General features: G+C 39.6%; 1 long non-coding RNA gene across 1 annotated transcript; it reads right to left on the reverse strand.

Annotated features, from left to right (window-relative positions):
• Nucleotides 1-406: 406 nt before the first annotated feature.
• On the reverse strand, nt 407-6,660 carry LOC311440268. Its single transcript, XR_014695291.1, has 4 exons — nt 6,530-6,660; nt 5,881-6,142; nt 3,174-3,283; nt 407-1,085 (listed from the first exon to the last, which is right to left on the reverse strand). It is a non-coding gene; the product is annotated as an uncharacterized lncRNA (long non-coding RNA).
• Nucleotides 6,661-14,326: the final 7,666 nt, after the last annotated feature.

A 14,326-nucleotide genomic window follows, 5' to 3' on the forward strand; every position in this document is an offset into this window, starting at 1 on the left:
ATGTTGGAGCAGTTTGTTCCTGATGGATGGACCCCGTGGTACGGACCCATAGGGGAACAGTTCTTGAAGAGAACCGTAGGTACGAGGTCCGTACCACGGGGGCCATCCAGCCCGTGGGCAGCACAGGCAGGATCAGGTTGGGAAGGACAGCATCCTGTGGGAGGGACCTCACGTGGAGCAGGGGCAAAGAATTTAGGAACTGACCGCAGCCTCCATTTCCCATTCCATTGTGCTACTGGGGAGGATGTAGAAGAGGGTGGATGGGGGGAAGTTTTTTTTGTTTGTTTTGTTTGTTTGTTTGTTTTTCGTTTGTTTGTTTTCTCACTGTTCTAGTCAGCTGCTGGCAGGAAATAAATTACATTGATCTCCCTTTGGTTTTGCTGCAGTGAAAAGTCAATAACCAAAGTTACTAAGCAGGTATTCTTTATTATGGTGCCAGTTATGTGGGGGATCACTCTGCCTAACACACACACCAAGGGTTACTTCCAGTGTACTTACATTATTAGGATATATACATATTCATATCACTTCCCTGTGTCTTGTATATTCATCAAGTTTCTGAAGAATCATTAACATAGGTTCCTGCCCCTATTCACATGTGCGCTAGAGTCCTCAGGTAGTCATCCGGCATACTCTGGTGTACTTTTGATGAAGGCCAGAAGTCCTCCTTGCTGCTAAACTTCTGACCCTTCCTTTCTTTTACAGACTTGAACAGTCCAAGTCAGTTCTTGCTGGTTCTATTATCTGTGTGCATGAGGTCTTTTCTTCCCTTATCTTTAGGGATGTCCAGTCCTTGTACTGCCTGCTGCAGTCCTGCCCTTGTGATTGGTATACAACATATAGCTGTGTTAGCTAAAACCTGCAAAATCAACATCCTTTACCTTATTCCCAGTCTCACTTTAAGGGAGAAGACCTTTTTTGGTTTGTTTGTTTGTCCATGTCCATGACAATAATTGTTATCTCCTTTTCTTCATCTCAACTCCTGAGAACTTTTAAATTGTATTTTCTCCCCCTTTCCTTTGAGGAGGGGAGTGAGAGTGGTTGTGGTGGAACTCAGCTGCCCAGAAGGATAAAAACATCGCAGCCTAGGATATAAATAAATAAAAGTACACACTGAGCTTATGATGTTCTTATATAAGACCCTATGGAATATTCTCTGTCCCCTTTTAATGAAATAATTGGGTATTCTACATCAATACAACTGGGACTGACACATATACACGTACAAACAATTTTAACATTTTTACTACCTACAGAACAGAGTGCATGATTCCACTACTTTTTCAGGATGCAGCACAAATGTCATCTATCACATGGCATAAACTCCATCAACCAAGTATTCAGAAAACAAACAATAAGAATTTGATAATCAGAAAGACTGCTGTGCAATGATGAGTTTCAATGTAAAATATTTATATATGTATTTGTATGTTATACAAACAATTAAAAATGCTATATTTTTGTTCCAGAAATAAGGTAAGACCACCATCTAAAGTAGTCCAACCTATACTATTTCAATGCCTAGTTCATTTGGCATAAGGAAACAGAATCTTAAAAAAAAATCTATTTCTGATCCCTCACCACCTGTCTGCAACAAAACCTATCTGAAAACTAACAAAGAAACAGCTAAATATGGTGGGGAGAAAAGACATCTCCCTTTTTCTACAGCTTCTTTGAAGTTCTCTTTTACTTCATGAAAAAGTAAAGATTGGGAATGAGAAAATGAGGTTTGTAGTGATACCTACTTCAAGCTATTTCCAGTTTGCTTAGAAGCAGAAATATTAAGCAATCTACATATAGATTCTTGTTTACCCTTTCTGTTTTATTCCTCTCTGAAGTTAGCAAATAGTGAAAATGTTGGCATTAATCACTGGTTGTAGATCAGCAAAGATCAAATGCAGCAAAGCATTCAAGAACATTGATTGGTTTGGCAATGTTGTCCAGTAAAGTCCCAGTAATTCTAATGTCTTCTGAACAACTTGTCTTTGTTTTAGTTATTATTTTGCTATTCCAAATAATAATCTTTTAATTATTATCACAGTAATTCAAAGGTTCATCCAAAATTAAAACATACTCTGAATTTTGGCAAAGCTTTCTCAGCTAGGAATAAAAGATTGTTAAATACATTCTAAGTACCACTTCAATTTGCATACCCGGACATCGGCATAGGTTTAGTCACTTGTTCTACCCATTTTTAATAAAGATGGATTATCACCTCCTCATATTCTACACGTCTTTCAGAGTACATTCAATACAAACAAATACATCTAGACATTATAATGAATTGATTTTTTATAATAATAATAATAATAATAGATATAATAATAATAGAAATTTTTATTATTGAATATAATATAATGATAATGATAATGATAATGATAATGATAATAATAATAATAATAATAATAATAATAATTGTTACTATTAATTGAAAATCCCTTAAATTAGAATGACTTGACTTTACCTGCGGTCATTGAAAGAAATGACGACACAGGCAAAGAAGAAATTACAACTGTGGAACTCACACTATGGATTTAAGACACAGTTTTTATTCTACAAAAGCATCAGATCTGGTCTAGAACTGTTAGAGCTTGTTAGTCAGGTGGAATCCTACGGAATTGCTACTTTCATTCAGCTATATGATTATAACCAAGCTATTTTCAAAACAGCATATTAATTCATCATATATTTATATACAGAGTTCCCATTTCTCAGCTTTTCTTTAATTTTTGGATGAAATCTGTGAATATACAACAGTCTGACAAGTAACAGGAATTTATGAATGATCTGGATGCAGAGGTTGAATGCATCCTCTGCAAGTTTTCATTGATATTAGACAGGGAGATGCTGTTGACACTCTGGAAGGCTGAGAGGCCTTCCAGATGGAGCACTGTGCAATCAGCAAAAGCATGAAGCTCAACATGAAGTTCAAGGTAAATATTGGGTTCTGCACCTCAGACAGAGTAATGCCCGACAAAGGTACAGACTGGGAGATGAGTGTCTGGAGAGCAGCTCAACAGAAAGGGATCTGGGGATTCTGGTCAACATGTAGTTTCAACATGAGTCAGCAGTGTTGCCCTGGCAGCCAAGAGGTCAAACCGCATTTTGGGGTGCATTAAACACAGCATAGCCAGAAAGTCAAGAGATGATCCTGTCACTATATTTAGCCTCACCTGGAGTATTGTGTGCAGTTTTGGTCTCCACAATATAAAAAGGATGTTAAGATCCTTGAAAGAATCCAGAAGAGGGCAGCAAAGCTGGTAAAAGGGCAGGAAGGCATGTCCTGTGAGGAGAGGCAAAGGACACTTTATTGTCGGCTGAATATGAGCCAGCAGTGTGCTCAGGTGGCCAAGAAGGCCAACGGCATCCTGGCTTGTATTAGGAACAGCGTGACCAGCAGGGCTAGGGAGGTGATCGTCCCCCTGTACTCAGCTCTGGTGAGGCCGCACCTCGAGTACTGTGTTCAGTTTTGGGCCCCTCGCTACAAGAAGGACATCGAGGTGCTTGAGCGGGTGCAGAGAAGGGCGACGAAGCTGGTGAGGGGCCTGGAGAACAAGTCCTACGAGGAGCGGCTGAGGGAGCTGGGCTTGTTCAGCCTGGAGAAGAGGAGGCTCAGGGGTGACCTTATTGCTCTTTACAGATACCTTAAAGGAGGCTGTAGAGAGGTGGGGGTTGGCCTGTTCTCCCACGTGCCTGGTGACAGGACGAGGGGGAATGGGCTTAAGTTGAGCCAGGGGAGTTTTAGGTTAGATGTTAGGAAGAACTTCTTTACAGAAAGGGTTGTGAGGCATTGGAACAGGCTGCCCAGGGAAGTGGTGGAGTCACCATCCCTGGAAGTCTTCAAAAGACGCTTAGATGTAGAGCTTAGGGATATGGTTTAGTGGAGGGCTGTTAGCGTTAGGTTGGAGGTTGGACTCGATGACCTTGAGGTCTCTTCCAACCTAGAAAATTCTTAGGGATATGGTTTAGTGGAGGGCTGTTAGCGTTAGGTTGGAGGTTGGACTCGATGACCTTGAGGTCTCTTCCAACCTAGAAAATTCTGTGATTCTGTGATTCTGTATAGTTTGGAGAAAAGAAGTCTAAGTTACTACCTCATTGCACTCTACATATTCCTGAGGAGGGGAAGTGGAGAGGGAGGTGTCAGTCTCTTTAGTAGGGTAACCAATGACAGGACCTGCAGGAATGGCACAAATCTGTGCCAGAGGAGGTTCAGACTGGATACTAGGAAAAATTTCTTTACAGTGAGAGTGGTCAAACACTGGTAAAGGCTTCCTAGGGAGGTGGTTGATGCCCCATGACTATAAGTGTTCAGGAGGAATTTGGATGAACCTGATCTCCTTCTATGACAAAGTGATGCTCTTGGTGGATGAGGGAAAGGCTGTGGATGTGGTCTACCTTGACATCAGCAAGGCTTTTGACATCGTTTCCCACAGCATAATCCTTAAGAAACTGGCTGCTCTTGGCTTGGACTGGCGCACGCTTCGTTGGGTTAGAAACTGGCTGGATAGCCGGGCCCAAAGAGTCGTGGTGAATGGAGTCAAATCCAGTTGGAGGCCGGTTACTAGTGGCATTCCCCAGGGCTCGGTGCTGGGGCCGGTCCTCTTTAATATCTTCATCGATGATCTGGACGAGGGCATTGATTGCACCCTCAGTAAGTTTGCAGATGACACCAAGTTAGGTGTGTGTCTATCTGCTTGAGGGTAGGAAGGCTCTGCAGGAGGATCTGGATAGGCTGCACCGATGGGCTGAGGTCAACTGCATGAAGTTCAACAAGGCCAAGTGCCGGGTCCTGCACCTGGGGTGCAATAACCCCAAGCAGAGCTACAGGCTGGGAGATGAGTGGTTGGAAAGCTGCCAGGCAGAGAAGGACCTGGGAGTATTGGTGGATAGTTGGCTGAATATGAGCCAGCAGTGTGCTCAGGTGGCCAAGAAGGCCAAGAGCATCCTGGCTTGCATAAGAAACAGTGTGGCCAACAGGGCTAGGGAGGTGATCGTCCCCCTGTACTCGGCTCTGGTGAGGCCGCACCTCGAGTACTGTGTTCAGTTTTGGGCCCCTCGCTACAAGAAAGACATCGAGGTGCTTGAGCAAGTCCAGAGAAGGGCAACGAAGCTGGTGAGGGGTCTGGAGAACAAGTCCTACGAGGAGCGGCTGAGGGAGTTGGGCTTGTTCAGCCTGGAGAAAAGGAGGCTCAGGGGCGACCTTATTGCACTCTATGGGTACCTTAAAGGAGGCTGTAGTGAGGTGGGGGTTGGTCTATTCTCCCACATGCCTGGTGACAGGAAGAGGGGGAATGGGCTAAAGTTGAGCCAGGGTGTTTTAAATTGGATATTAGGAAGAACTTCTTTAGTGAGAGGGTTGTGAGGCATTGGAATGGGCTGCCCAGGGAAGTGGTGGAGTCACCATCCCCGGAGGTCTTTAAAAGACGTTTAGATGTAGAGCTTAGTGATATAGTTTAGTGGAGGATTTGTTAGTGTTAGGTCAGAGGTTGGACTCAATGATCTTGAGGTCTCTTCCAACCTAGAAATTCTGTGATTCTGTGGTTCTGTAGATAATGCCCTCAATAGCATGCTTTATCTTTTGGGTAGCCCTGAAGTGGTCATGCAGTTGGACTAAATGATCTTTTTAAGTCCCTTCCAACTGAACTATTCTATTTAATACCGGTCGTAATATATCCTGAATCCTTACAATGCAGAATATTTTCTTCAAAATCTAAATAATTTATATGCTTTCATGCGGAAGCAATTATTTTATCTCGTTTTGCTTCAGTTGCTTTAGGAAAAGTTCATAAAACCCATGAAGTAATCAAAGATTTTACAGGACAAAGAACTCTACATTTCCAAACAAAAAGTAGAACCTAAAAGGAAGCACCGATCTCAGACCATTATTGAGTTCTGTTGATGGATGTCCATGGGTATGCTTTCAGCTGAGAGTTTTACATAATATTTTCTTTCCTGTTCACCCGACAGAAGCTATTGAGCTCAGCTTGATCTTTGTTTGGCTGGCTTTTAGTTTGATATTCACTGTTCTGATATAGGACAGGATATCTTCTTGATTTCTTGAGAGTTCTGGTTGACCACATCTGTCTTTCTTTCTATGTAGATAATAGGATGTGTAGGGATGATGCCTGTTTTGTGTCTTGACCTACCAGCCAAATAAAAAGTGGTAACAGCATGAACATAGGGACCAAGATTTTGGAAAACAGCACAGAGAATGTCTGTCCTGGAATGTACAAGCAATTATTAGCACTGTAGTTTTAACCAACAGATATTAAAATAAGACAATGAAATATATTTTTGGAGGCATACCAAAAATAGAGTCTAAGGATTTTTCAAGATTGTTAATTTAAGTTACCTTTTGGGAGTGGCTAGACATGCTGACCTAATAATATGTTCCCTACACAAGCAGTATGAAAATGGCGATGCTAGGTTTCCTATAACTTTTGTTTCCTGATAAAGAACCAAAAAGCAGTCTGACCCAAAAGCAATGTGAAAGATAAAAGAGAATAAGGATAACCACAACAATATATACCAAAGCTCCAACTCCTAGTGGCAATGTCTAGTTAGCAGAACTGCCAGCCTGAACTTCAGAGGGCAGACTCCTGTTTAGGCGCCTGGTTGGCAAAGTCCCATGGGAGGCAGTCCTAAAGGGCAAAGAATTCTGGGAAGGCTGGGCACTCTTCAAGAAGAAAATTGTAAAGGTGCAGTATCAGGCTGACCCTGGTGTCAAAAGACAAACCGGTGTGGAAGAACAGCTTGGCTGAACAGAGAGCTGTGACTAGAGCTCCAGAAGAAAAAGAGCTTTTGTGACCTTTGGAAGAAGAGGCAGGCAGGCAAATCAGGAAGACTATAAAGACATTGTGAGGCTGTGCAGAGAGAAAATTAGAAGGGCCAAAGCCCAGTTTGAGCTCAATCTGGCTACTGATGTTAAAGACAATTAAAAATGTTTATATATATATACATATATGTAAACAAGAAAAGGAGGACTAAAGGAGAATCTCCATCCTTTATTGGATGTTGGGGGTAACATAGTGACAAGAGATGACGGAAAAGCTGAGGTACTTAATGTCTTCTTCACCCCAGCAATGAAGTTTTGCTTAGCAGCAAAACTGGTTGTTCTCCAGGTACCCAACTCCCTTAGCTGATAGATAGGGACAGGGAGCAGAATGAAGCCCTCAGTATTCAGTAGGAAATGGTTAGCAACCTGCTACTCCACTTTGATGTGCACAAGTCTGGGAGGCCAGATGAGATCCACCCAAAGGTAGTGAAGGAGCTGGCAGAAGTGCTCTCCAAGCCAGTTTCCATTATTTATCGGCACTACCAACAATCAGAGGAGGTCCCAGTTGTCTAGCAGCTAACAAATGTCGGCTGAATATGAGCCAGCAGTGCGCTCAGGTGGCCAAGAGGGCCAACGGCATCCTGGCTTGTATCAGGAACAGTGTGACCAGCAGGGCTAGGGAGGTGATTGTCCCCCTGTACTCAGCTCTGGTGAGGCCGCACCTCGAGTACTGTGTTCAGTTTTGGGCCCCTCGCTACAAGAAGGACATCGAGGTGCTTGAGCAGGTACAGAGAAGGGCAACGAAGCTGGTGAGGGGCCTGGAGAACAAGTCCTACGAGGAGCGGCTGAGGGAGCTGGGCTTGTTCAGCCTGGAGAAGAGGAGGCTCAGGGGCGACCTTATCGCTCTCTATGGGTACCTCAAGGGAGGCTGTAGCGAGGTGGGGGTTGGCCTGTTCTCCCACGTGCCTGGTGACAGGACGAGGGGGAATGGGCTTAAGTTGAGCCAGGGGAGTTTTAGGTTAGATGTTAGGAAGAACTTCTTCACTGAAAGGGTTGTGAGGCACTGGAACAGGCTGCCCAGGGAAGTGGTGGAGTCACCATCCCTGGAAGTCTTCAAAAGACGTTTAGATGTAGAGCTTAGGGAAATGGTTTAGTGGGGACTGCTAGCGTTAGGTCAGAGGTTGGACTCGATGATCTTGAGGTCTCTTCCAACCTAGAAAATTCTGTGATTCTGTGATTCTGTGAAATGTGATGCCCATCTACAAGAAGGGTCGAAAGGAGAATCCAGGAAACTACAGGCCTGTCAATCTGACCTTGGTGCCAGGGAAGCTCATGGAGCAGATTACCTTGCAGCACCTACAGGGCAAACAGGCAATCATGCCCTGTCAGCATGGGTTTATCAAAGACAGGTCCTGCTTGATGAACCTGATCTCCTTCTATGACAAGGTGACATGATCAGTGGATGAGGGAAGGGCTGTGGATTTGGTCTACCTAGACTTCAGTAAGGCTGTTTCCCACAGCATTCCCCTGAAGAAGCTGTCTGTTCAAGGCCTGGATGGGCGTACACTTCGTTGGGTTAAAAACTGGCTGGGTGGCCAGGCCCAAAGAGTGAATGGAGTCTGGTCACTTGTGGTGTCCCCCAGGGTTCAGTACTGGGGACAGTTCTCTTTATTGTCTTTATCAAGGATCTAGACAAGGGGATAGAGTGTACATTCAGTAAGCTCACAGATGATACCAAGTTAGGCACAAGTGTTAGTCTGCTTGAGGTTAGGAGGGCTGTTCAGAGGGATCTGGGTAGGCTGGACCAATGAGCCAAGGCCAACTCTATGAAATTCAAGAGCTGGGTCCTGCACTTGGGGCAAAACAACAACCCCATGCAATGCTACAGGCTGGAGGAAGAGTGGCTGGAAAGCTGCCCATCAGAAAGGAACCAGGGGATATTGGTCAATAAAAGGCTGAATATGAGCCAGCAGTGTGCTCAGGCAGCCAAGGAGTGCAACAGTATGTGGCTTGGATCAGAAATGGTGTGGCCAGCAGGAGGAGGGAAGTGATTGGCCCTCTGCACTTGTCTCTGGTGTGGCCATACCATATATATGTGGCAATAGTGCATTCAGTTTTGGGCCCCCCCACTGCAAGAAGGACATCCTGGTGCTGGAGTGTGTCCAGAGAAGAGCAGTTAAGCTGGTAAAAGGTCTAGCGAACAAGCCTTATAAGAGTGGCTGAGGAAGCTGGCATTATTTAGCCTAGAGAAAAGGAGGATGAGGGGAGACATCATTGTACTTTACAATTACCTTAAAGGAGGTTGTATTTAGGTGGGAATCAAGCTCTTCTCCCAAGCAACAAGTGATAAGACAAGGGGATATGGCTTCAAGTTGCACTGGAGAAGGTTTAGGATTGATATTAGAACAAATTCCTTTACTGAAAGGGCTGTGCGGCATTGGAATTTTTCAACCTGTGTGATTCTATGATTTTATTATTCTACTTGGAATAAAAAAAAATGGAAATATATACAACAAATATAGAAAACAAAACAAAACAGAAACAGTTAAATGTATCAGATAGACACACAAAAATCTTTATTAAGCTAATAATTTTATCTGTGGTGCTGTCCACTACCTGTAGCAGAGCTATTTCCCTGAATATTTTCGTTATATTTTTTGTACGTTTTTCATTGTTATTTTTTAGATGAGAAATAGATGTGATAATCTTCTTAATGTCCACCTTTTATAGTAGTAGTGCATATATAAGATTCTGATCTATCAAAAACTTTAATTGGGTTGCTATGTTTTTCTGTGGTTATGAGCAGTAGGTCCCACTAGGTCAAAAAGATAAATAAAAGTTCCATATTTTATGTGCATTCCTCTAAAGGCTTTCACCTGTTTAATGTATGCTTGCTCTACAGAAAAAAAAAGGGTTCCAATTATCTTCAGTAATAGAAGCACAGAATGCAGAAATAACTAAATAATTTTTGTGTTTTACAGCTTCTGAATACTTAGATTTTGACTTAATTTTAGTAAATAAAAGTATTACTGCTGGCTGAAATTAGATAAACTATTTCAGTCCAGAATGGTGGGTATTTTTGTGGAGTTTTTTTTTTTTTTTTTTTTTTTTTTTTTTTTTTTTTTGTCTGAATTGCAAATTTCAGATAACAGAAGCTTGGTACTGAAAATGTTGAAATAACTTTAACAACCCAAATGGCATCCCTGCAATAAACTGCAGCATAAAAATTCAAATGTTCTTAGAGCTCATAAGCTTAGCTTAAATGGAGCAAATCCTTACTTAAGTATCATCGTTATACTTGTTCAGATTCAGCATATTTTACAAATAGAAATGTAAGACAATATTAAGAAAGTCATGATTGTCAGGAGTCCTTCCTTTTCTTTAAATTAAAAACAGATTGAAAAGGATCTCAAACTCAAATAAACAAACAAAACAAAATAGAATACACCCTCAAAGCAATAGTGGAGTAACACAGCCATCAAGTAATACATTATTGGAATTAGTTCTTTTAATAGGTTTGAGTTTTTCTCTCCTACAAAGTCTCCCCCATAATGAGATATAGCAGAATGAATGTGCTCACTAAGGACCAAATTTTGGTATCTCCATCATGATAAGTAACACATTATCCCATAAGAATCGTTTTGCCCCTTAGGTGGTATGAATATAACTGGAGCAACTTAAAGCAGGTGTTGAACTTACCTAATTAACCTCAGAAAGGACATACTGAAAGCTACATTACCATAATACTTTGAACTTCAAATAGAGGAGTTTAGTCCTTTTTGAGCAATACACACTATTTTCATTAGGCTAAAAATGCACCCAATTTATAGTCCCTTTAAATTCCTGTGCAAGTAAAGATATTCTGCAAATAAAGGAACTATTCTAGAAATTACCTTTTCTTTGCTTATTTATTTATTTTTATTATGGTGAATTTCATTTTATTTTTCTGCTCTGGCTTGGCTAATTTCACACTCCAGTAGAGTGATTTAGACTTTGACCCACTTTACTGTTTTATCTCTTTTTTTTTTTTTCTTAGCAATTTCAACAATATGCATATAAATTTCAATTAATGTATGATATCCTAAAGGCAGCTCATGAATGCAAGGATTCAAAAATGCTGGCAATAACATTTATCTGGACTATTGCATCTCAATTTTTTATTTGTTAAAAAAGAATTGAGACAAATGGGCAAATGTGTTTTTTAGGTTTTTTGTTTTGTTTTGTTTTGTGTGTTTTTATGTTTGTTTGTTTTTGTTTTTTCTGCCTCACTTAGGTTTATCGGCATTGTACATATCTGTATTTTCTGGTGTCTGGAGGGAGAAAAATATTGATAAGTATCGATCTTCAATTTTTTCAAGTACTTATGTCTGTTTTCTTCTTCTAAAAAAAAAAAAAAAAAAAAAGATTACTGAGACATCAACAATTTCTTTTTCTCAAAGACAGATCTCTGTTCTATGCCCTAGATGTGACCAACAAAGCTATCAACTCTGGAAAATGCTCTAATTCAAAACATAGAGAGGACTTAAGGGATTTCTCTAACTGAAATGAAGGCTGTATTATTGGAGTTTCTGAATAATTTTAGCCTACAGATCCTTATTCTAACCTATGACATTTCAGACTCATCTGAATCTAATCTAGCTTTCCTTATGCTTTGAGCTGTTATTCTTCAAGTCATGAGAAAATCTCACCTGGTAATCAAAAATTTATTCTTAAGTAAATCCCATGCAGTTTCTCTCAGTGTAAGAAGGAACTGAACCATCATTTTTAGCATATCACACTAAGTATATGCTAGATTTAATATAAAGCTTCACATAGTTTTTTTTTTTTTTTTTTTTTTTTTTTTTTAACTATAGTTTCTATTAATGACTAAGACAGGTGGAGAGAGAATATTTTTACTTAATGTTTATGATAGATATACACCCATTTGTAGTATTATGTCAGGACCCTACCATACAGACCAAACCTGAAACTAAATAGGGTTTGTGAAATAGGGAAAAGAAAGGAGGGCTAAATAACTGCGTGCTTGAAACATGCACATTGTCTGCTTGTGCTAGTGAGGGAGGGAGGAGAGGGAAAGGTCACTTTTTATCTCCATCATTAAATCTACTGTGTTAGCGAAACTGACAGCTAGACACCATTTCTGAAACTTTATGATGTTTCCCCTGTTATGATTAAATTGCAGGTATGAGTGCATGTGTGCACTACAACAATCCATTTAAGCTTAAACAATATCCCTAGATATCAGTGAGAATGTTTCCCCTTTTTTCTGAGTCTCTTAATGGAGCATGGCCTCTTTAAAGGAAACGTATACAAAGACATGCTAACCAACCTTACAGAAAGAAAGTCTACAGATATATGCTTAAGTATCTCTTTAGAGATAAATCTATCTTGTCAGAATAATCAACAGATCGTGAGGATTTACTGAGGTTAGTATACAACTATAAGGGTTGCTCTTCTTTAGCGATAAATTAATCCAACAGTTAAATCGTTCATAAAATATACTGAACAAATAAAAACTGTAGTAACAGGCCAGTATGTTATCTGACCTATGGAGAATGAGAATAAAGGCTAAAAGTAGACAAGGCTAGATCAGAATTTTTGATGAAGCAGTCTTGTGCATATGTGGAGAAGAGTAATCATGCTCGTGTCTTTTATACTTTACTTGTGCAAGCATAAATTGGAAAAAGTGAGGATAAACCAACAAAAAGTATAAGGAATAGGGAAATAAAATGACAAATAAATAAATTTAAAAGGAAAGAATAAGAAAATTAAAGTTCATTTTTTTTTAAACTATGTTTGAAAAAACAAACAAACAAAAAATATGCAGATTAATACCCTTGTACTTAACCTTAGCATATCCTTATAGCTAATAACAGGTCATTCTTTTTTTTTTTTTTTTCTTTCTTTTTTTTTTTTTCTTCCAATAAGTTTTCTGGAAGGCATTTCTGGAATTTGTGAAGGAATTGTAAGTATTAATATAATAATAGGATATCCCTGCACAGAAACTCATAAATATATACTCTAAGTATCAGTAGTAGTAAGAAGTTTCTTTACAACGTAAATTGGAAAGCAGCATTTAAAGGAAAAGATTATGTCCAATATTACCAATCACTATGTATGCTGGCTGCTGTAGTGTGTCAGGTAGTATCAGACTGAGAAAACGTATGATACCTTCTCTGAGCTTCTACTCACTATGTGAGTAATGTAGCACTACATCTACTTGTCTTGGCTTCCAGCTACCACAGCCCAGTCTGTAGCAAGGGCTGAATTATCTGAGTAAGGTCCTTCAAATATTTTGTGAAAGGCAGGAACTGGCATATAATTTGTTTCCATTGACATTATTTCTTAAGAAACAGCAAATGTGTGCATTTCTGCATTTGGCTACTTTATAATGTTTAGATGGATGTTTTTTGCAGCTGAGATATAGGAAAGGATATCTGTTCATAGATCTGGCAAGGTATGCTTTTTGCACCTTTTTTTTTTTTTTTTTTTTTTCCCCCAAAGTCATAAAAAATCATTGTATTGTGAACTATTTACAGAATCACAGAATCACAGAATTATCTAGGTTGGAAGAGACGTCCAAGATCACCTAGTCCAACTTCTGACCTAACACTAACCAGTCCTCCACTAAACCATATCACCATATTTACCTGCAAGGGGAATAATAATAATAATAATAATAATAATAATAATAATAATAATAATAATAATAAAGGAATAGCTGGTTTAAGTCAATCAAAATATTACTTTTAAATATAAATGTTTTTTATAAGCACAGAGATTTCTAACTTCCCATCTTTTCATTCACTGTAAGAAACAATGAATATGTCCTTTCACAAACTAAACTTTTTCACAGGTCTAAGGAATTATCTTGGCTATGTGGTGCCTGGACGCTTGTAGATACTACTTTATATTTCCAAAGTGCTGCATAAACATTAACTACATCTTGTTAGCATAGCCAACGTAGAAAAGTTGCACTGACCTGCTTATCAGATAAAAGTATAAGATACTATTTGATTTCTAAGGGAATCAGCAAGAGGGATGTTTGATCAGCAGCTTGCAAAGTTAAAGGATGAGAAAGAAACCTATGAGTAAATATAACCTTTGTTATATTTGCACAGATATTTATCACAGATTTGACTATCAATAGCTTTCAAAACAAAAATATTCTGACCAACCTAAATATATGTATATAGATATATATAATCAATAAATGGGAGTATTGAATAGTAACTCCATTATCCACAAGGATATATAAAATTTGCTAAAAGTGAGGGCTACATGTGACACCAGCTTCTAATCCAGCTTTTGTATATATCAAATTTGTATATATATATAATATATATAATTATTTTCTTTTCCCAGTTCTTAAATTATGTAATTTTGCAGATTTTATCCTTAATAGAAAATAAAACCCATACCTACAAACTGTTTCTGGAAAGGAACTTTTTAGCACACAGGACACAGTAGACAAGAAAGCAAATAAACCTACTGCTCATCTCTGCAAGGTCTGGACAGTTGTGAAGCTCCAGTCACTGTCAGGTTCCATCA

The sequence above is a fragment of the Aythya ferina genome, assembly GCF_964211825.1.
Source record: "Aythya ferina genome assembly, chromosome: 8".
Classification (NCBI taxonomy): Eukaryota; Metazoa; Chordata; class Aves; order Anseriformes; family Anatidae; genus Aythya; species Aythya ferina.